Source organism: Pagrus major, chromosome 5, assembly GCF_040436345.1.
Source record: "Pagrus major chromosome 5, Pma_NU_1.0".
NCBI classification, from domain to species: domain Eukaryota; kingdom Metazoa; phylum Chordata; class Actinopteri; order Spariformes; family Sparidae; genus Pagrus; species Pagrus major.
In genome coordinates this window covers 20,605,417-20,628,802 of record NC_133219.1, presented here as the reverse complement: position 1 = coordinate 20,628,802, position 23,386 = coordinate 20,605,417, and the positions used below count along the sequence as shown (strand labels likewise).

General features: G+C 42.3%; 1 protein-coding gene across 1 annotated transcript in view; it reads right to left on the bottom strand.

Annotated features, from left to right (window-relative positions):
• Positions 1-23,386, bottom strand: part of rtn4r (reticulon 4 receptor) — a 46,653-nt gene that overhangs the window by 2,519 nt on the left and 20,748 nt on the right. The window lies entirely within an intron of this gene.

The window sequence follows — 23,386 nt, the reverse complement described above, 5'->3', positions numbered from 1 at the left end:
AATAGGGCGGACATAACTAATGGTGTTTCAGCGTTCCTGAGGTTGACATTTAGCCTGACGCTGGGAGATAAGCTTTCATGCCAGGCTAAGAGATTGATGCCTGGGGCCAAGGTAGAAAGAGGGCTACAGAGGCCCTGTTAGAGTTTCCACTGTGCAGCCATGACTGAAGCATTTTTTTTCTAAGTGCAGCATGAAGGTGAGATTTGCAAGAGGTGTGGTAGCACTCAGAGCGAGGCTTGTAAAGATTCTTGTATGTGTTTGCCCTGCAGGCATTCATGTTTAAAATAAGGCACATTCCGCATTTGCTTACATTAATTATTTCTGCCTGTCCTCAGCCATGGTTCAGATCAGCTTGTTTCTTACGATTAGTGAAATGGGCTGGATTACCACGAGTGAATGATCACTTCTGACATTACACACTGTAGGTACAGCCGAGGTGAAAAAAAATACATTGCATCTCTTTCGGGCTCAATCATTCCTTCATGTAGAGATAAAGGTGTCAAAGTGTCACCGCATATGATGGCAGGTACTCCTCCAGATCTCTGAATCCCCTTCAGAACCTGTCCTGACTGAGGATTTCCAATCTCTGCTCCCATGCACATGTGAGGAATCCCAGGCTTGCAAGCATGACAGGTAGTGAGGCTCTAGAAAAAATGCATGAGCCTTTACTCAGCCCTCCCTCCATCCCCACTCTCCCTCTTCTCATTCCCCTGCAATGTGTTGCGGTGCAGCTCATCTCTGGACCTTGTTAAACGGAGCTCTGGTGTGGCCTGACAGCAGCCCTCTGCTGCACTTTCCTTCCAATCTCCCTGCTCAGCCGTCAGACTGCCACCGGAAAGCTGTCAAGACTTTCCGCTCTTTCTGCATCGCAGCACTTTTCCCTCAGCACTGCCTAACAATAGCAATATTTTATCGCCCAGCACGCTCCGTGTATCTCCTCTGCCATCTTCATTTTTTCCCCCCGTGCTGTCTATTCATTAACGGGCTATTTCCACCCACGCGTTGCATGTCAAAGCCTGGTTTCCTCAGCTCTCGGCGTAATATGTCTTGTCTTTGTTAGCATCTGTTGAATGACAACATAAGCCCCTCAATGTCATCAACTCCGTCCCAATTATTTTTTTCTCACTAACAGCATCTTCACATCTGCACCACACTGATTGCATTACCATATTCTACAAACAGAAATCCCAAGTCACGGCTTGCTGACGTCTTTGTACAATTTCATTTCTTCCATAACCCGATTTTTGAATAACCTCTGCCTGACTTCACAGTTAGACCTCTCACCTTCCACTCCAGAGACTTGTATGCTGTGTTTACACTATTGATCGGAAAACAACACCAGTCTTTCTCCTCTTCTCTACTGTGTTGTCTTCACTTCAAATCTAAATCGTAGCAAAGATTACACAAAGAGGAGCTAATGTTTATCTGTTTGTCCCCACAGCTGCTGTTGACACAAACCCGAATATTGTAAAATGCAGTATCAAGGTTTTGGGTGAAAAAAAAAACAAAAAACAATCCATTCCTTATCGTCTTTTGCCAGCTTTGGTTTCAACACTTAATCTTCCCCTATCTGCTGTGTCAAAACAATGCCCCGAGCACTGCCTTCCTGTTTCAGAACCTGCCAGTGGCCTCTCTTCTGAGAGCTATATTATTGTACAGCAGCAATCATCACTCTGTTTAAGAGCAGACAAGCTTCTTTGTTTCCTCCTGACTGACGTTTTTGCCCCTTCAGCTTTGAGTAGAGTACATCACTTCACCGCCCCCCCTCCTCCATGACAAGCACTTCTATTTACAATAGGAGCCTGAAAATATACGTGGGCAGGTCAAAGAAATCCTGCTGACCAGTGATACAGCTTCTCTGCTCAGCTAATTAAATTGTCCGTCAAAACAAATTCTCCAAAATCCTGTCAAGTTGCTGAGGACAGTCTGCTTAGGACATTAAATTGGGCTGATATTGGTCTTGTGCCAAAAACTGGATAATGGTCTCTTAGTGTCCCTTGCTTAGATCGTGCCATGCTTCAGCTATGACAATCTAAAAGGCCTGCAATGAAACTTTCTTTGGCCTGCCTCAACACCTCACCTAAAATGATTTCTTTAGTATGGATTTCAGGAGCGCTATGTCCTCTGGTCCAAAAGAAAAAATAAATACTGGGAGAGAAAAATAGCCTGTAGATAAATAATATCAGCTAACAGCAACTTCAAGTCCAAAAATATTGGTATCAGTTCCCTGCTCGAGGACACTACATTCGGCAGCAAAAACAGAGAGATGCCCACAGGAGTGGTATAAGTGGGCACAGGCAGCTTTGTTTACTTATTGTATGAGTGTATCACTTAGCCAGACTCCTCGCTCATTTGCATGTGTCCCTGGCATGTCCGGAGCTCCTAACAAACTCTCAGCGCTCCTTTGTCTTACTATAAAAAAATATAACATGCATTTTAAAACCTTACTCGTGTCCCAAAACCCGCAATGAACACAAGAGGGCATGTCGGGACAGCACATTGAGAGGGGCCCCGATTCATCACGGTGGCTTTACTTTGAAGGGCCGGGGATTGAGCAGGGACGGCTAACATGACAGTCTTATCCCCCTGGCCCAGAGTGGAAGTGATGTCTCTGTCAGAGATGAATCACAGTAGTTCTCCAGAGGGACCTCCTGGCCTCTTTCTGAAATCATACATTATTGTGTTGCTCAGAGGCGGGTCTGCATTTAATATAGTCATGATCCTTCTCTCTAAGGTCATGTATCTTGTGTGAATCCATCCATGCATACGTAAATTGTTAAAAGGGAATAACTTAGAGAAATTGTATAGGATATGACAGCTGTATGAAGCCCAATTTTGGCACAGCCGAGGCATCTATAAATGACTTTGTGAGCTAGGAGTATGAAGGGCAATAACTTGGGTGCCCCGCAGATTCACAAACACAAAGCTGTCATGAGGAGTAAACACAAAAATATGAAGATTATATTCCTTCACTCAGAAACAATTATGTTCAGCTGTATTTCTTTTGAAAAAAAAAAGCTTATTAATGTTGTTTTAAAATCTCTTTTATATGCAATTTCAAGACAAGTCAAGTCAATTTTATTGGAATCGAAGGGCTAATACTACAATCCAGTGCAAGCTCTGGATTCGCTATTCCCGACGTCTAGACTTCTATCAGGCATAAATCAACTGAATGGAAATGACAAAAGCAACTGCAAAGTTGGCACAGCAGGTTTCACAACACAAACACTACATAAGAAAAAAAGTAATGAAAAGACGAAAGGAAATTGTTCACTATGTGTGCCGCCATACTGCTGTGATGCCATCTATGTTTATGTCGGTCAAGTCGGGATTCATGGACTGAGTTTCTGACTTGGTTACTACTCAGATGATCGTTCCATTGCACTTCTTTGTGTAGGAGGTTGGAATTTCCGAGTGCAATGGATTGCAGCATAGGGACGATGTCACTCATTGTACAGTTTGTAAAGCCCACTGAAGCACTTAGCAATCTTTGTGAATAAAATTGACTTGACTTATATGCACTCATTTTCAAGGGTCAGAATTCGAGTTTTCACTTTTCCCAGTTTGGCATTTAAACCTTAGATAGGCAGGTGACTGGGACTTTGGCACTCTCTCAACTGTTTCGCTTCCTTCTGCTCTTCCCTCTGGTGCTTGCTTTGTCATGACTCTGCTATCTAGCCAGGCGAAATCCTTTTAAATTGTGCATAAAACAGGTAGTTATCAGCAAATTTCAAAATTCAGCCCCACTCTTGATATGTTTGAATGGAGTTTGAGTTATACCGTCCTGGATGTGAAGCAACTTACGAGATGTACTCTTGTTCCTGTAAATGAATCCCTTTTGGTCTACTTAAACTTTTTTTCCTAATTCTGAATCAGTGCTTCTGCTTTCTTTCATGTCAAGTTTTTGATAAAGCACTACTTTTGGAGAGGCGAGAATTACAGAGTAGCCTACAGTTACACTGTCATGGCAGACCAGGAAGATATTCCATTTAGAGTTTGCTTTGAACCTCTTTTCCCTCATAAGCCTGTGAAAAAGTTTTTTGATAGAGAAGAAATGGTCTTCACTTTCAAGAGCTTCCCTGAATTACAGAGGGATTGGCTGGTAGGGCATATTCAAATGGAAAAGGTTGTGATCAGAAGGCCACATTGGCCCTTTCATGGCTGCCATATTTACCTTGTCACTGAGAGTGTATCGTTCAAAAGAGCTACTTTTCTTCTTTTACTCAGTTTTCAACACAATTGTTCTGACTTCTAGGTCAAGTATTATTTCCTCACTTTTATATTCTCGCATTTTCGTAACCTTGATGCTCTCTAAACTCACTTCCTATTGTTGTCTTAACCTCTACGATGTAATGAAGAGTTCACAACCATTTACCGGTGACTTGATAAGTTGATTTAATGTGAATAATTTTCACAAGTTGCCTATTTTTCTCTATCTCAAACTAGATATAAATAATAATCAATCCACTTCCTAGAAAAGCTTACACACACACACGCACACAGGCACACACACACACACACACATTGCAAACACACCGACAAGCACGCAGAGACAGATTTATGCCTGCCTTTTCAACTTTGATGAACCAGATGCCATGATCTTAAATAAAGATGCACACAGCCAATTAAACAGGTTATTTAGGGCTTGATAGACTAGAGAGCCGAGCTGGAGTCCCCTGGCTAACAGTGGACTGTTGCAGGGGCATCAGTGGCGTCTTCGGCATGCAGACGAGGATACAATTAGAAGATGTACAGGGGGACAGATGAGGTCCTGTTTGACACACATCTGACACAGCACTTGCCCAAGCAGATGGCTCATGAATAACTGAGGGAACCGGAGGTCGGCGGCAGCAGGAAAAACAGAGCCACAGTCTATGAGTGTGCGGGTGGGAAAAGAGGGTCGACGTAGATCTGTATGCACGCGTGTGAACATACATGGAAGTGTCTTCTTGTCTACAAGGAAGATGAAATCAACACCTATGCTCAGTAAATACCTCTTCTTCGGCATAACTGCGGTAGGCAGATAGTTTGTCATACGACACTGCTGAGAAGTGACAGCAGTAACAATAGGCAGTCAGCTCGCAATATCCTGACAATGAGAGAATGAGCTTGCAATCAAAGGGCTGTCGGATCGAATCCCTGCTCGGCTGGTGAACAATTGGAAGATAAAGTGGAAGTGAAGAGTTCTCCCTTTCAACAACAGCCATCAAATTACCATCGACCCTTGAGTGATGCACTGACCTCCCAGCTGCTCCAATCCTGATTCAGTGGGACCGCTCAGTGAGGTTTTGAGCCAAGTCAAGAATGAGCTGTGCCTGACATTTACAAACTGTTGTTGTGTACAGGGCTAGAGAGTAGCTCTATAAGTAAATTTGCTCACGTAGTACAATTTTGTACTTAATATCACTGTATGCATCTTTAAAAGTCTACTTCACAACATTTCATAGCCAAAGATGTTCTTTTTACTCGACTTTAACAGCTTTTAGTTAGATACTTCTAATTTAAAGGAGGCTTATGACATTCATTTTAGGTTCATGATTTTATTTTTGGTTACTACTAGAATATGAGAAGCAGTAGCACCGTATTCCCCCTCTGTCTGAAACCCAGTCTGCTCTGATTGGTATGCTCATACACGCCTGAGCCAGCTCAGCTCACCATGTCAGCTCTGTACGTGTGACATAGTGATAGTGTGATGTCAAGATGTCATGCAATTAAAGGCGGAAATCCTGACGAGGCATATCAGGAGCGAGTGAGCGAGTTTGACGAGTTGGGACTGAGACTCAAAAATCAACTTTTCTTACAAATGGCACCTTTAAATACAAACTCATCAGCTTATAGAATATGAAATGTTGTATACGGTTAAATTATGTTATTGTATAGGTGGAATCGAGATGTTGCAGGATTCTTACTTGTAACAGAGTTTTTTACATTGTGGTATTAATATTTCTATGATTTATTGTTGCCTCACAATCAAGTTTGCAGTGGGGAACTAGGCACTCTTGACATAAAGTGGTCAAAATCGATGCAGCGGAGGAAGAGATATTCTGACTTTTAGTCCCTGGGTCAACAGCCAGAATAATTGATCCCACACCTGCTACAGGAAATCGATAATCATCCTTTATTTGCCCTTCCTGCCAAGTAAATGATCATGTCTTTCAAATCCAATGGTTACTATTGAAGGCTTTCCTTGACTACAGATTTGTAGTCAACAAGTTAAGGTTCAGCTCTTCTAGAGGCACAGAAAACATTCAACTGTTTTCACAGGCTCTGAAGTACTCCTCATGCCGATTAACTTGTTTACAGCATGTACAATTGGTGAAGTGTCCCTTTAAGTAAAGGATGGATACTTGCTACACCACTGTGTGTATATAGGGACAGCACTCCTGCAACTATTAATCAACTTAGTTGCTGAACTGACAACTCTTTCTCTTCTAAGTTGCATTTAAAAATGGCTGAAATAGAGTTATGTATGCTTAGATTGCCACTATAGTGGATTAATTGCAGTGTGGTGGCAGAGAGCCACTGGATTAGGGGGCAAAAATGGCACATTCCTCACAACTCTATTGTATAGTTGGCAGCAAACCAAGTCACCCTCAGCGGTGCTGCTGTTCACTGTGAAATGTTCCAAGGAAGGCATTGGGAGTCAAATCTACCCGTGAGGTTTTGCAGAATGGCTCAAATCCAGCTTTGTACCCGCCTCCACATGTCACAGACATGGGGAATTTCCACATGTGAAACCATGTACAATGCATAATTCAAGTAATGTAAGCTGAAAATAATGCAGCCATCCGCCGAGCATGAGCGTGTGGGGGTGTCCAGATGCACTGCCACAGAGGAGCAAAAATTCGGAATGCCCTACTTTGGGTTTTGTGCCGTGCGGGCTGCCACTAGTGCAGCCAAGCATTTTTGCTTAACAGAGTGTATAAGGCTTTATCTTATCTACACATGGCTGGAGAGAAAATAAATGAGGGTAGCTGCTCCAGTACGTGCCCCATGTGTCTCGGTGTTTCTTAGCTCTCAGGCAGACACAGGTGTTAACAACATTTTAGGAGGCATCCTTTTTTGTTTAAAGAAGCACGTGTCAACCCCCTCAAGTACTAAGAGGATTTGTGTCAAAATCTAGCATATAAAGGAATACACAACAAAGAAGAAACAGCATTATGTCATTTCAGAATTAAACTCGTAGAATGTCAAGCAACTGAACTCTAAGCTGCGTTTGTTTGGTCCTATCTGTCATTATTTCTTATAGGTGTGTCATACAGTATGTCCAGGGACTGCTTTGAAATGTTAGGTGCAATGATATGTATGTGCGTGGTGCTGTACATGTGTATTTTTTATTGAACTCGTACTTTGTATGTCTAAAGGCTTTTCCTCATGGTTAACAACATATGGATGGATAGAGAAGAAGTGATGTGAGAATATAAAGACATTTTATGCCTGTGTGCTGTCGAAAAAACTGAGCTAATTTTGATGGATTGATTTATTTTTTTTCACTTCATTTTGAGTTCTACAGTTCCCGAAAAAGCTTTGTGATACAAAGAAAAAGTATAATGCTGCCTTAACGGTACTGCATCTTTTTTTTTTTTCACCTATACTTATGCCTCACTCATATTATTTGCACTGTAATCATTGTCAGCTGAGTTATAAATTGATTCAACATGTCCATGCTCAGCCCTGTCTCCAAGAAATTACATTCCTGCACAATTAATATGCAAGAGCGGATATATTGTAAGGGAAACAACGCTGACCCAATTACATTTTCTATTAACAAAATGAGGAAATGCTTTGAACCAACGTACCTGAAAAGTCGCAACAATGTTAATAATGAATGCATCGGTGAAATGTTCCCTGATAAAGAATACCATTTGTTTTCTGCCAGAATAAGCAATCTTGCAGCACACTATCCAATCACTAGGACTAAAGCATTTTTCAACTTTGTATCATGGTCTGTTTTATCATGGAAAAAGTCAGCACTAACGTGATACATAACATTTTCTAACATTCTACCAAAGTTGCGATCTTCCCATAACCTTAACCACATACTGTAGTCTAGATGCCAACCCTGTCCCTGGTGACCACCCTGACCACCTCTCTGCGACTTGAGCATGGTAGATAAATGGAGTAGTTTAATTCAGTCAAAGAAACACTGTCTCATAATAAAGGCAGATATTATGTTGTCACCGCATTGCAAATAAAAAACAATTTGGTAATAAAACAAACGTTATTTGTAGGAGACTGTTAACAGTGCTGATATCACTGGACAAAATAAGTGATGTTGATTCCAGCAGTATGTGCATCATGAGCATGCGTTCCCATCTGACTAAGTTATGACTCTGAGAATAAGGGGTGTATCATGTTTTGAGTGAGGTCCTTACATTTCAGGTGCTCTAAAAAAAAAAAAAATCATGATTCACCACTCCCAAAACTGGTCTCTTACACCGTTCTGGGGCTCTTGTGTCAACAATTTGAAACTGGTGAGGACTGTGAGCCCTCACAGTAGAATGTACTGCACAGGCATGAAAGCAAATGAGGCCTAATGAATCACTGTTGTATTATCTAAAAAGGATAACGGCCCCAGTAAATATCCGATGATGGCTTCAGATAATGCTAACACCTCCTCATGTGGAGTGTCAGCTGGAGAGGGAAAGAGCAGTGACAGCGCCCACGGGCAGCCTCGTACATTTGGGCATGTGAAGATGAGAAAACGCATTGAGGTGGTCTGAGAGGAGAACGTGCTGTAACAAGTGGTTACACAGTTTGACGCTAGTTTGATGTCACTGTATGCTATGCATAATTTGCTGTAAGCAAAAGAATGGTTTATTCTGTTTTCCAGGCCTGGGAGTAGAGCGGGTGCAAACATTATACACTCCACATCTTTCTGACAGCTTCATTACGACAAAATTCCTGTGTTTGGCAGCGGCACTCTTAGACTGGCACTTGTTGTGCTTGTCGAAGAGAAACTGGAGTATTGTGTTTGTGTGGGTTACAATTGGGGGGGAAAAACACATCAAACAAAGCACTTAATCTTTGACCAGTCTAGACTAAACCAAAGTCACTCTCGGGGTAATCTATTTAGTTGGTTTGGAGAATTGCTGTGTGGCAAATTATAGGTATGGGGGAAACCAAAGAGGGTTTCTAAATTGGCAGCACCTCTGCTGCTTTGTTCTTGACATGGACTCTCTACTTAACCTTGCAAAGCCCTTGCGCCCAGGATAGAAACAATCGCGAGCACACACATTAGTCATTCCAAGGTTATGCATAGGTGAACGTACTGTACGGTACAGAGTGGTATTTTGAGTAGGCAGATTTCTCATTCATGTGAAAATGCAATGCGTGATGCAGATAGATCCACTGCCTGAGGCGAGAGGTGGTGAAAATGAGCCTGAGAATGCTTCACAAGACAAACCATTATTGACACCCTTTTTTACCGCCATAATGTGTCACCTAACCCTCTTCAGTCTTCTCCAGTTTCGCAATATTGCACTCTGCTGAATTGGCCAGCTGACTATGCAGGCTGGCTGCAAATGTGTCATATGCAATCACCTCAGACTGACAGAAGACTGGACAGGCCCAGGAAGACACGCTCTGACCAGCGAGTGTGGCTTCAAAGAACCGCAGACTGAGCTCGTCTTTACTGACGTGGATACAATCCCATATGTCACGGCACACGAAAACATACACACACATACACAGATCCATATGGTTCAGAGGAGAACAGCGTGCAGTTGCATCTGCTACACCAGTAGCCACACATCCAATTCAGGATATGTTGTTCATGAGACTTTTAATAATCAGAGTAAAAAACAAAGGGTGAGCTGTCACTGCATAGGTTAACCAGGTATTTAAAGCTGCTAAAATATATAATCTGTACTAACATGGATCAAATCACTAATTGAGTAAATGAAAGAGGTTGCTTGTGAGTATAATCAACTGACCCAGCAGTCCCCCTTAACTCTAAGCATTTTAGCATCTTTCAGCTTTTCAGCACTTGCAGCCGTCACACACTCAATGCTGCTATCGGTTGGAAGCAACACACTCACTGCCCCGAGGTTGACCCCCAGAAATGTCCAAACACAGCAAAAACATAAAAAATAAATTACAGACAGAGGCTCTCTGCAGATGCAGACAATGCGGAAGGGAAGTCTATAAGTTGTTTTGTGGGGAAATCCAATTTACTCTGCCTTTAAGCAGCACTGGTTGGTTAACACATGGCAAATGTAACATGTTACAGTAATGCATTAATATATTAGTCTAATAATGTGTTGACACCCTTAATTAAAGGTCCTGTTTGTAAGAAAAGTCTATTTTTGAGTCTCATTCCCAACTTGGGATTGTTGGCTGCCATCCCAAAGCGTCAGTTTTTGATGAGTTGGGAGAGAGATTCAAAAATTAACTTTTCTCACAAATAGGACCTTTAAGAGCTTATTGGTGTTATTTTTTAAGAATGTATCCACACCCCTTCAGCCAGAGCGCCACCACTAAAAATGTCCCCCGAAGGAGATTCATGTTGGCGTACTGCAGAAATGGCTGCAGAGTCAGACGTCTACAATTTCAAAATTTGTATACTCCCATTACTTTGAGTTTATGGACAAAACCATGATAGTCAAGTGTAATTTGTAGTGGGAAGCCAAGGGAACAGGAATGAAGAAATACAAGAAATAGTATCTTACAGAAAAGAATAGTATTCATCATTTCATCAGTACGTCCAAGGCTAGTCGATTATTCAAAAAGGTTGAGGCTATTTAATTGTTCTATATCATCATCATACTATATAATATACTGTAACTGGGCAACTTTAAGACTTAGTGATAACCACTGAATGTGGACGCATGAACAGGCCAGATTGACGCTCAGTAGGAGAACTTTAGGCGATACAATAGAAGTTTAGCGAGTGAATATGGTTTTTGATCTTGAGGAAGGCCAGAGGGGCTGAAATGTCATCTGATTATAAAGAAAAATGCACATGGAGCCAGAATGTGCATCACTTTCTTTTCTGCTTTCATATACATACAATATCACCTACCACTGGATTTGTACTGAACTACAAGAAACTTGAGCGTCTGTGCTTTGACTACCTGCGATGAAACAATTTTATACTAATGCATTACTCTACACAGACAGCAACATCGTAAAGTAAAAACTTGTTTCTTTCAAATGAAAGTAACTAATACTATGTAATACATTACATTTTGGAGGTAACTTGCAAAACTGCTGTAACGCTGCCTTTAAAAGGTGCAATATGTTTGCAGTCAGGTTGGCCACCTGTTGAATTCATATTTCAAACAAATAGGGGGCAGCATATCACCAGAGTAACGGCTAACTGCTGCTAACTGTAGCCTACGTTAGCTGGTAAGCTTGGTTAACCAAGCAGCTAGCGGGCCTATTGGCTGACTCTGCCATCACTTCTTAAGGTAAAAAGTAGCTAGGAGCTAGCTGGTTAGCATATCCCTGCAACACAATACATGGACATCTTTGACGTAACATGAAAACTGTTATTTCTTTACATTTTCTTGATCATTTTTGAATGTTTTAGAAAATCACATATTGTCTGCACCAATGTGCTTTTGCACATGGTCTTCATAAGGGTGTATTTGAGGATGAATAAATATTCAGCATTACATAATTTCTCTTAGTCATTTCATAAAAGAGAATCTTCGTAGGTTTTAAATATTTACTTAGATCGTTGAGCTCTCCTTTCCAGAAATCTGTGACTCCTCTATGACTATGTGGTAGTTTTTAACAATTACATAACATTTTGTAACGGACTTTCATTTTCTATGTCGAAGCTGGCCATCTGTGGCTAGTCCTCGTTGGATAAAATAAGAAATAAGGATTAATTAAAACACCTCGTGCCAAAAGACGTTGGTTGAATCCTGTGCAAACTCTTCACAGAGTTATTTTTCACATAAAAAATGCAGACAGACAGCGGGACATAGCTCGCCATGAGATGACATGTCACAGTGCTCATCAGCCTCTTCTTTGTGATGCTAGCCACAAAGCAGCTCAGCTACGCCCTGACATATGGGAGAGTGTTCATTTGAAAGAGATGAAAGGGGAAATCACGTGGGATATGCCGCCCGTGCCTTCTAGAAGACCAGGGCGTTTTAATGACGTGTGAATGACAGAGAGAGAGTGGATTGATGGGTAAGAAAAGGGGAGTCGATGAGCTCTCAAGAGGTGGAAGATGAATGGGGCATATAACCGGGATGAGATGGGCAGGTGGCACCCAGTTTGCAGTCTGTGGTCTGTTCGTTGTTGCGCGGGTGGTATTTACATGGCCTATTTCATCACATCAGAGCATGTTTAATCTCTTAACTCATATTTACAGCACATGCAGTTACTCCCTCTCACACAACACATGCTCTCATCCACCATCTCATAAGGCTCCCATTAGTTATCCATTATCTCAAACAATGACTATTTAATTCCTTTTCGGCCCCTGTGCATGACTCATCAGACACGCAGTGGAAGGAATAAAGAGATGTGCCCACGAGCATCCGCAAGAAAGCGCCAGAGGAAGAAAGACATCCTGAGACCAGCAGGAAATAAAAAAGAATCAAATAAATAAATAAATTAGGTAGATCATTGTGCGAGCATTAACTAATTCTGGCCAGCTTTCTTGTAGATCCATCTATTTTGGATGGAGGCACAGCCCTGGAGGCATGTTGACCTGGAAAAGACAAACCTCTCCCTTCCTTTCATCTTTTGAGTCAGTTCCTGCAAGCAAATGTATTAGGGCCAATAACACGAGGCCTACTTCTGCTGTTCTGCCCTGTAACAAGAGCACTGTTCTCAGCAGTGTTTTGCTCCCATCACATTAGATTTTCCCACATGTCTTTCTTTCCAAAATAGTGCTGTCAACAGGATGTGTTGGGCTCGGTTGCGCAATGAAAACTATTGAAAATGTGGTAAATATTCGTGGAGGCTGCAATACTCTCTGTCAGCGTATGTAGGTGGATTTCTGACATTAGTGAGGTATAGGATCTCATATCTTCCCCTGCCTCCGCACACGTCTGATTCATTCTTTTTCCTGGACCTTCCACTTAAACCCGAAGCAAGTGAAAACTGCAGCTTTGAAACTGAATTTGGCCGCCTCTGTTGACTCAAACAGTATTGACTGTATATATTAAAGCGCAGCAGAGAATAGAGACCTTCAGGCACACCATAAGGCCTCTATTCTCCGCTTTGCTTTAAAGAGAGATGACAACAATTGCAGCATTTTGACTGAAAATGAAACAACACTGGAGTGGAGTTACAGAATTTAGTGAAAACACGGGGGTGGATAACAAGAACACTCCTCTTCCTTTGTAGAGCAAATGGAAAAAGAAAAAATGCAGCAGATCAAAAATGAAGTAAAAGCTAATCCATGCTGATACACAAAAGACGGAGGAAAAGCCAGAAGGGGACATGCTGAAGTAAGTCTCAGCACTTTCATGTCAAGGTTACAGCGCTGCTTGTCAGGAAAGGTGAACAAGCTTTGCAAACTTGACTTTCATCAACCACCGCTTTGAATCCTGTCCAGAAGACGATGGCCATCTGCTCCTCTTTTTTCATATTTTCTGTTGTAAATGTCACAGAATCCATAAGCAAGTTGGCAATCTTATCTTTCAGCAACGAATAAAGCACAACCCGACTGCAGGATCTCTGCAGTGCACCGCAGCAAAGGCACACTTAGTGACTTTGGGAGCCCTCTGCGTCTCCCATTTGGAATTCCTCTTTTAGTTTCAATTGGCAAGGGAGTGGGCTAATGGGTCCTGTTGGAGCAGATATTTTCTTTTGGGACATTCTCCCTATTTTCTTCACCTTGCTCCCAAAAAAGGATTGGAAATAGCTGCAGCCTGGTTGGTTTAATAAGCCTACTTCAGAGAGGGTCTTATAGCGAGCGCTCCCTCCTTTGTGAATGACTTGTGCATTATTTACCACCCGCCTCAGTACCGCTGCGCCCCGTGCAGACAAAGCGGACTACTGCAGGAAAATGGATTTTTCTGCAGAGGAGCTCAGATAAGAAGGATAGAGGGAGGAAAGGATGGAGACAGAGAAGGAGGGGGCGAAGACAGAAAGACATTAGGAACATACCCACCCAAGCCCAGAATCAGTTAAATTTCTTTGCCTAAGTCTGTCTGCTATCTCCTCCTCCCTCCTCGTCCTCCCTGTTGGCCTGATAAGGGCACTTCTTTACATCGCAGGCCTCCACGGATCAGTCACCTTTTTTACTGGAAAGGTCGAGCGCTGGCCCAAAGCTCAGCTCAAGCTGGGAAGTCATCACTCCTGCTCTTTATCTCCCAGGTGAGGCATGATCCGAGGCTGAGTGCCATGCAAGTCTGCCCCCAATATGCCCTCTAACCCCTCCAACATCCCCCTCACACCTCCTTGGGCTGCATCCAGCGAGATAGGAGGAGAGCCGGTGACGTGTGAGGACTGGTCTCACATCACCTCGTGGCGGAGCGGCCATCAGATAAAACCGCAGTAAAGATCCAGTAGTGGCAAGTCTTCACGGTGGCGCGGCAGTGTCTGAGCAATAGGTTGGTCAGGCTATCTCCTCGCTTCTGAACACGAGAGGAGAAGGGATAAACACGTCGGCATATGGCAGCCACCTGAGACTTTCTCCTGCCTCCCAGAAAACAAAAAATCTCCCACAAAGCTGCACACATCATTTTCCCTGGATTCTAACACAGGTGTGCATGTGTGTTCATGTGGAGTTGTGTACAAGTGTATGTGTGTTTCGCTGTTGTTGTTACAGTCCCAATAGGACCGTAGCACTGTAAGTGATGCGCTGGCGCAATTTGCGTGTCACTGTACTGTGGGACGACCCAACTGACAAGACTTCCTGCTTTGCTGCCTGGGTAATGAGTCATTCCAGCCCTGGAGAAAAACAATCTGGTATTTTTAAACTGCATCCTTCAGCTGTTCCTTTCTCCCTGGAGCACCAGCTCGTAAGCTCTTGGTGGCTTGTAATATGAATGCCATTTCTAGTGCCTGTGCTAATGGGCCTGATATGTCTGAATAATAGAAATGCATTCGGGTGCTTTCAAAGGTTCTGTTGGTCCATGTCCTGCTGATTAAGACTTAATACTCTGCAGTGCAACCAAATACCTTATATGTCTTAATTCAAAAATTAACCAGTCGACTGGTGCTAATGGCGTGTTGTCGGGTAGTAACACTTAGGTGTTTTTAATGCTGACAAAGAGGGCAACGAGCATTTCCCCAAGTACCCAAGTGTCTCAATTTCAAATGCTAAGCAGTAAACAACAAGAATGTGTATATTGATTCAGAGAACACATGTGGGAAAAAAATTTAAGACATACAGCTAAAGAGATTCTGTGCCTAAAACACAAAGGACATCGATGAAATATTATAGCAAATCTTTCATCCTCTTTAAATGTAGCAGGACATCTGGAATGGCTAAACGACATCAGAGTCTTTACTAAAAGTTGTAGTATTGTCTTGTCCGTTCATAGTATGACAAGCAAAATACAAAGATAGTATAAATATGTGTTGTGTGTGTTGTTGTTGTGCTGATTTGTCCATTAATTCAATTCTGCTTCTATTGCTGGGCTTCTGATTTGAATATTTTCTTTAAAATAGTTTTAAAATAGCATAGTAAATGCACATGACTTTTTCATTGCTGCACAACACTAAAGCCTTAAACATACTGCTGCCGCAGTGCTGCGGCGCGTTATATGACATGTGTCAAGTGCCACCCCAGCACCTAAAGGAGGCGTTGTGCTGCAGCGTGTCAACAGGAAGACGACCACATACAGTCCAGGACAATGAAATGCCATAACCATATATCACATCATAGCATATCATGACCCTCACCTCAACAACCATTCCCTCCTCATCCATGGGTCTACACACGAGAGACAGCGTCAGCAAGCGGTGAGGAGAGGAATTCGAGCTGCTACAGGAGCAGAGAGGAAGAAGAGCCAGGATGTTTAAGCAGTGAGAGTAGTTTATTTATTCATTCATCATTTATTTCATTTTGCCTTGTACAGGCACAAGTGAAATGGTTAAAACTACAGTGAAAAGCAACAACTATCGAGTAAATAAAGTAGCTGGGCCAACATTGTATTGAAGAACAAGATAGTGCTTGTGTAGAAAAATAAAATGGTGTCTGTTTTGATATGCGCCATTCAGTGGCAGTGTGGCTCCATGATCAACATCCACTCTTTAAAAAGGTTTCAGTTTTGTTCTCCCGACTGTGTACGCATCCTTGTCTATGCTAATACCTCAAACATGCTCACTCGGCGTGGACACATCCAAGACACTGTGAGGAGCCATTAAGAGTTTCATTTTAGTCCACTTTTATAATTAACATCCTTTGATTGATTCTTTTTGTTAACATATGTGGCAGATTGTTTATTCCTCTAATGCATTTGTATTAGCTGGTGGTTTGTACATGTGCCTCTTCACATTATGTCCGCTGGCCGTATGTGGCACAATTTCCTGACAAGAAACAAGGGAGAGGCCGACAGCACAGAACGAAATCCCTCTTGATCCCCCCTCGTATGAAAACCTCTAAAGTGTAAAGTCTTCTCTTTCCGTCTCCATTCTGCTCAGAGAGGTGCTGCTGCATCACCTGAGCAGCCATCAACTGACAGCAGGGATTTCAATCATTATGCTGAGCTCGTAACCCCGTCTCCACCGCCCGCCTCCCCCTCACTCACAACGCAGGCACCCGCCACTGTCATGCTAATTTACTAGCGCACGCTGATGTGAGCACTCAAGTTTTAGAGCTTTCTCATAGACCCCATCATGGGCTGGCAATTAAAGTTATGCATGATTTGGAACAGGAGCACCAAAGACAATAATTTTGCTCTCTCTTGGGGAAAATCCACTCAAAGGTCATAAGACAATGGTGCGTGGTTATACACACGTTTCCCAAAGCAGAAACTAGCTCGGGGCAGATAACACACAAAGCTACAGTACCTGTAACTTCACAGGTATGCCAGTGCATTTCTACAGGGCATCTAGAGAAAGCTGTGCAGCAACTGCAGTGGTTAACAATAGATTATGTTTGCTCTTCCACTTTTGTTGGCTATATCTATGGTAAACCGCCTCCGGTAAAGTAGAGTAAACAAGAAGGGGCTCTGTGTCTGCTCTGAGCAACAAATCATGCTCCCACAGATTATCATTAGTCTCACCAGCCAGCAGAAAGCAAGACAAGAGTTGCTTGTGCCGCAATGAATTGAACACAAATTTGGTCATAAAGAAGAGCAACAAATCACAGCGTGTTTGTAATTACCTTTTTGAAGGAGTCACCAACAGGACACCTTTCATAGGCTAATCTTCATACGATATCCACAAGGCTCTGCATGGGATTTTGAAAACGAAGCACTTTGCATTTTCAGAGCTCATTGGGAGCTTATGGAGCTTCCACACTTTCTTATGAACATGACATGCCATTTATGATTAATGGTATTACCGGCTGGGCCAAGATAAGAGCTCAATTAGCTGTGTGGGCAAGGACCTTGACTCTATCTCCAATGACTAATCCCATGGCTTTTGTTATGATTAGCAAGAGCAGAGTTTTAATCTTGGCTTCTGAGTGGCTGGCGTTGGCCCAAACACAACTGATTCATTAGCAGTTAAAAAAAATGCACTTCTGTTGTGAGTGGCACAATTCAGCACTGCATGAGTGTGACTGCACGGATGTTCATATCGCTGGCGGACTCAAGGAGGGTGCAGGGGGAGCGATCGTCCCCTCTGGTGCCACCGTTGTCAAAAAAAATGCTGTCTTGGACACCACTGATTCATATCACCACTTCTACCAATCTCTGCCATGCATGTGCTGTGTCAATACAAGTGGCAACATTCATTAGCAGGAAATTTAATTAAGTCTTTTAAGTGAAATTAATTCATCCACCTTGTACATATTTTAGCGGAGCCTCTTGAGAGTTACCAACGCTGCGAGCCCACTCATCCTCCTGGGGGGGACGTCCTGCCTACATGCTTGAACCAATGCTAGCTTCCTACAAATGTATTCCTAGCTACAGCAGCATTGCCCAGGGAGTTTTGCTGAAGCCCATAATCTCTTCAGAGCTCAGGAACTGTCAAACTACTGTGGATCGCAGAGTACTACAGCGCAAAGAGGTCCCCTAATGAAGCTGTTAGTAATTCACCAGTTAACAATTGAAAACAGCCAAGGACAATCTTTTCAATCATGTAGCTTTAATTTGGTTCTGAAAACTTTTAGCGAGGCACAATGAGGATCCTTGATTAAATATTTAGCAAAAGAAACAAACACAAGTATAAACCTTTTGAAGAACAAGAGGGAATGCTAGATTCAGGCAGGTTTATGGGAAATCTGTGTATATTACATGACATATTAGCATTAATCTGGGGGAATAGAACGCACAAAGTATAAGAGATCTACTGTGGTAGTCCTTTCTGCAGTAAAACCCATCTTGCATGATGCGGCACTTTGTAGCACTCACGCTCTGCAGGGGGAAACGTAGCGCACCATCTGTTCACCGATCCCCAGCAACAAAAACAACAGACAGACCAACGCAGCAGACAGACCAGCAGACACAGGCGGGCACCACTCCCGCACCAGCAAAGAATTGTGGGAAGCAGGGAGGCTGCTACACAGACACAGGGCCGCTAAATGTGGGATGAAAGCAGTCATCAGCTGCTAGGATTTGATCAGGAGGCCTGAGCTGACACCGCACACCCAGGAATGATGCAAATTGAGGCAGACACTGCAAAGGAGCCGCGGTGCAATGAGAGAGAGTCTCGATAGCGAGGGAGCCAGAGAAATGGAGACGGACGGAAAAGAGGAAAAAAGGAGAATGTAGCCGGCGTGCAATGCGAACCTCAACACAGAGCATAAAAGCAGGAGAGATTAGAGAAAAAGAGAAAGGCTAGTGTATCTGAAGAGAGACAGCCTGCAACTACAGAGGCTTGACGGTGTGTGTTTGGGTTGCAGAAAGAGAGAGAGAGAGAGAGAGAGAGAGAAAGAAAGAAAAGAAGGGAGGGGAAGAAGGAGAGGGTGAGATTTGTGGGATGCAATCCAGTTTTAATCCGAGATGGCAGAGGTCCGCACAACTTGCCTCAATCAGAATGGTAAATAGCCCAGTGGATGTTATTTTGGATTAAGATTAATGTGGGTGGCTCACCACATGCGAGCCCACGCCCAAACAAATACAAAACAAACATGTGAGTTCACAGTCTGTCACATACCGCTGTGAAGCACACGCACAATCTAAAATGTTTAAGGATGGCAGAGGAGAGCAGATCTAATTGCCTAAATATGCTGTGGACATGTGAGAAAGGCTTAAGCTTGCCCCCTAGTGTTCATCCCAGTCCCTGATGGCAGCAGAACAACACCATGCAAAGGAAGCTCCATCTTTACAAGGTATTATGTCTGTCACTAAATCTAATTTCTCTTAAAGGGGCACTGTGTAGTAGAAATTCAAACTCAGAATTTTAAAACTTACAGTATTAATGAGGTAATAATACAATGTCAGAAATATTGATCTTTTCCATAACTGGATAAACAAGCTGTTCTCAAACTTACCGTTTGAAGCTAGAAAGGTGGCAGGGTCTGCCAAATATAAACAAAGTGAAGCAGTATGAAATTGTGTTGTCTTTGAAGGTCGGTTTGTTTATTCAGTCTTGAAAACAAAGAGTTTATTTAGTTTGTTTAGGCATAAAAAGTCAATGAAGATATTTTTCTTCTGATCAGAATGTCCCTCCCCAAAGCTACACAATGCACCTTTAATGCAATCACTAAAATGTCCAAAGGGTTGTAATAGCATCACACCTGTTTTCAACGCATACTGTTACCTTTTTCCAGTCTGTTCTCAAGATAGTGATGCTCATTTCAAGATGCTGCATTGGGGACAAGTAAAATCAGCCGTCCTTTTATAGGGGTTGAAATGCATTATTAATGTTGGTATTTTCACGGCTTTGATAAAACAATTTGCATGTTCAGATCTTTGTATCTGCCAAAGCAGCGTTTGTCCTATTTTAATAATTACTGTATTTGGCACAACAATACATGATGGTATTTTCATAATTTTGGCAGCCTAATGATAGATAGATAGATAGATAGATAGATAGATAGATAGATAGATAGATAGATAGATAGATAGATAGATAGATACTGTATGAATATTTTTACAATGTTTACAAGTATGTTGATGAATAATAAAGCAGTCTGGCATCAAAGGCCATGAAGTATGTCCTACAGTGGAAAAAAGGAATCCAAAACACAGTGAGAAGCAGCCAGCTTCATAGCTAATGGTGTATAAGCCTGTGGATCAACATCAAAGTCAGCACCACATTAATAGAAAGATTCATTATTTGGGAGATAAAAAAGAATGCGATCCATTAACTAGACCTTCTTCCACTCGGCTCTGGAAACTCTCCATTTTGTATCGCCAGCAGCAGATTTGATTTAATAACGTGCAATGATTCAACACTGAAATGCCAGCACCAGGGAAGGCAAAGGAAGAAAACACACAAAACTATTTACGTTCAACATGTTTGGACTGGGGAACTGAAATAAAATTATTCAGCGAAAATGAAATTGGATGGAGAGCTAAATGTTACTTAACTACTCGAATGATAAAGGTCGTGAAAAACAGCAGTTTCATTGAACAAAAACAGTGTCATTCTACATTTATGTCAAACCACGATCATCTCTCGCACAAAGAGGGCTCTCTGTCTTCACTTCATTTCCATTTTTTGTTAACCTTTTCCAGCTGCCCAGGCAACATCTCTCTGTGTGTGAAAAGGCATATTCATGAGAAGCGTTGCTCTCGTCTCCACGCTGTACCAAAGCGATGTTCTGAAACATTTTTGTCTTTTGCATCTCTTTATTTTCAGCTAAGTGTTGCAGTTTGACAGCTCAAATCCCAGTAGCCAGTAGTATAAAAGGCAAATCACAGCACAGTGTCTGTAGCAGCTTATGCTGTCATCAGCTTAGCGTGGTTATCAATAGTGTTTTTAAAAATATCCCCGAACAGTGTCAATAGCCCTAATCAAGGTAAATTCCTATTCTCAACACCTGTCAAGAGAGGATTTGTCCTCCGGTTAGGCAGTTGTATTCGCAGACAAGAGGACAAAACCCCGATCAATAGTCCATTTGTAAACAAAACAGTTGCTTGGAACAGTAAGCCAAGTCACGAGATGGCATGGATTTCATTCATTTTCCTAATGTGCAGCCTCACATGAAAGTAGCCTATTGCATTTAAAGGATGCACTGAAATGTAAGAGCCACATTTGAACTGGTTAGCTCACATAAATCAATAAGAACAAAAACACAAATGGCAGGAAATGTATAAACTCAGGCTTCCTTCAAATGGATACTGAATGAAAGGATAATGTAGGAAATGCAAAGGCATGATAAAGATAAGATAATGCAGTTGGGAGTATCAATATTTTCTTCAGACATATTCTAAAACTGCAAACAAAAACTCTACATGACTAAAATTAACTTAACATCCACCGAAAAAAGAATGACTCCATGCCTCTGCCAAAATGTCAGCAAACACATCACAACTTGAAGCTTTTAGACAATGAATACCACAAAACCTTCTTGTAAACAAGGTTAACACAACTCCATTTGAAGGCAGCATAAAAGTGTTTTCAACGGTCCAAAACCCAAACATATCCAGGTTATGAATCATAAATGGCTGCACTTTCATCCACAGGGCTTTGAGATTTGCTTGTCATTCACCCATTGAGACACGCACACACCCATGGAAGCAAGCTACCAAGTTTGCAGGGCACTGATCCGAACATTTGGAGCAATTTGGGATTCGGTGTCTCGTCCAGCGACACTTACACATGTTGACGGGGCGACACAGGGACCGAACCGCCAACCCTGTGATTCTTCGACAACCCGCTCAAAGTCCTGAGCCACAGTCGAGACAATGAGAAAAGGGACAAATCCTCACATTTGAGAAGACGGAACCAGAGATTGTTGACTCAAGCGATCAAGATTAGTATTTTTTTCATCAAGATCTTTGCATCATACCCTGAGAAATCCACAAATGTCAACACCCTAGGTCACAATGTCAAAGAAAGTCAGAAAAGATTCCTGGAACGGCACCAAAAGTTAATAGGGTCTATTCTGGGCCGAGATCCGTCCTCCATCTAACCAACAAACACAGGTGAAAACATTACCTCCTGAGGCAATTATTCCAATTATTGTTTTAGCACTAGACCAATGAACACCACAAGAGTAAATGTGTTAATTCAGAACCCCGTATTTGTATTATATATTATTCAGTATTAACACATATGCATTTGGGCCAGGTCTTATTACTCTGTTACTCTGTGGTGTTGTTTTTCTGAGGCGTTGCAGTCTGGGAATCCTAACACTGGAAACCCTGACTGTCTACGACGTTGGCTCCGGTTCAGAACTCTCGCTTGTTCAGGGCCAATTTCGGTTGGGGCAGGAAACGCCTACATGCAGCAACAGTCTGTGTTAAAACAAGCTGCTTATTTTGGTTCGCATGAACTCACAATTAAAATTCCGCTTCTCAGTCACACTGACTAAATACCAGAATTGAAAAGACATTCTTTAATGAGAGAAGCTGTGTCGTAAAGACAGGAAGGAATGTGACAGACGACCAAGGTCACAGCATGAAACAGACAGCCTTGTCGGCATAATGTAATAGAAGGCCGCGTCTCGGTGAAGCCTAATCAAAAGTTGCTTACAGATTTCTACCTTTTGACTTTAAGTCTTGTCTCTTGTCTTCTCATTATGATTTAACAGGGCATAGAAAAACAATGCTGACAACCCCCTGATACTTAGACCTATTATCTAAGCATTTCTGCTTCCCTTAGTGGAACAAATTGGTTGTCTTAACCACGACTCCCTTTACACAAGCGCAAGATACAAAAGGGGAAGGGGGCACAGGGAGAGAAGCACACGTTTCTCACAAAAGGGAGCGTCTTATTTAATTGATTTAAAGTATTTCCTCTAGTTTTGTAAGAGCTCATTCCACAGCCAGAGATGGCTGGTCGGCACATGAACTGTACATGAAGGTTATGATCTCACGTCTCTACAGCGGATCAGTCTGACCAAAGGATCCTATATGGACAAGATAAGCGCCTGCCCTTTATAAATGAAGCAGCCTATTACACGGGGTTGTACAATCTCCTCTGTGAGGGCTGCCCTCTGATACAGCCGGGCAGAGCTTAGGAGTGAAAATGCAAAGCCATCATCTTATGCAAGGGAAGAGAGACTTTGTGGATTACAGTTTTTTTTTTCATATTTAATATTTATAATTTTTTTTCCCCAAAAGTATCACAGCACAAAGCAGGGATAAGCAAACAAGAGCAGGAAATCTGCTTGTACTTTTAAGTGTACTATCGGGCCGGTTTGTGTTCAAAATAGTTTGGTATTTCCATATGTGTGCATATGCAAAGG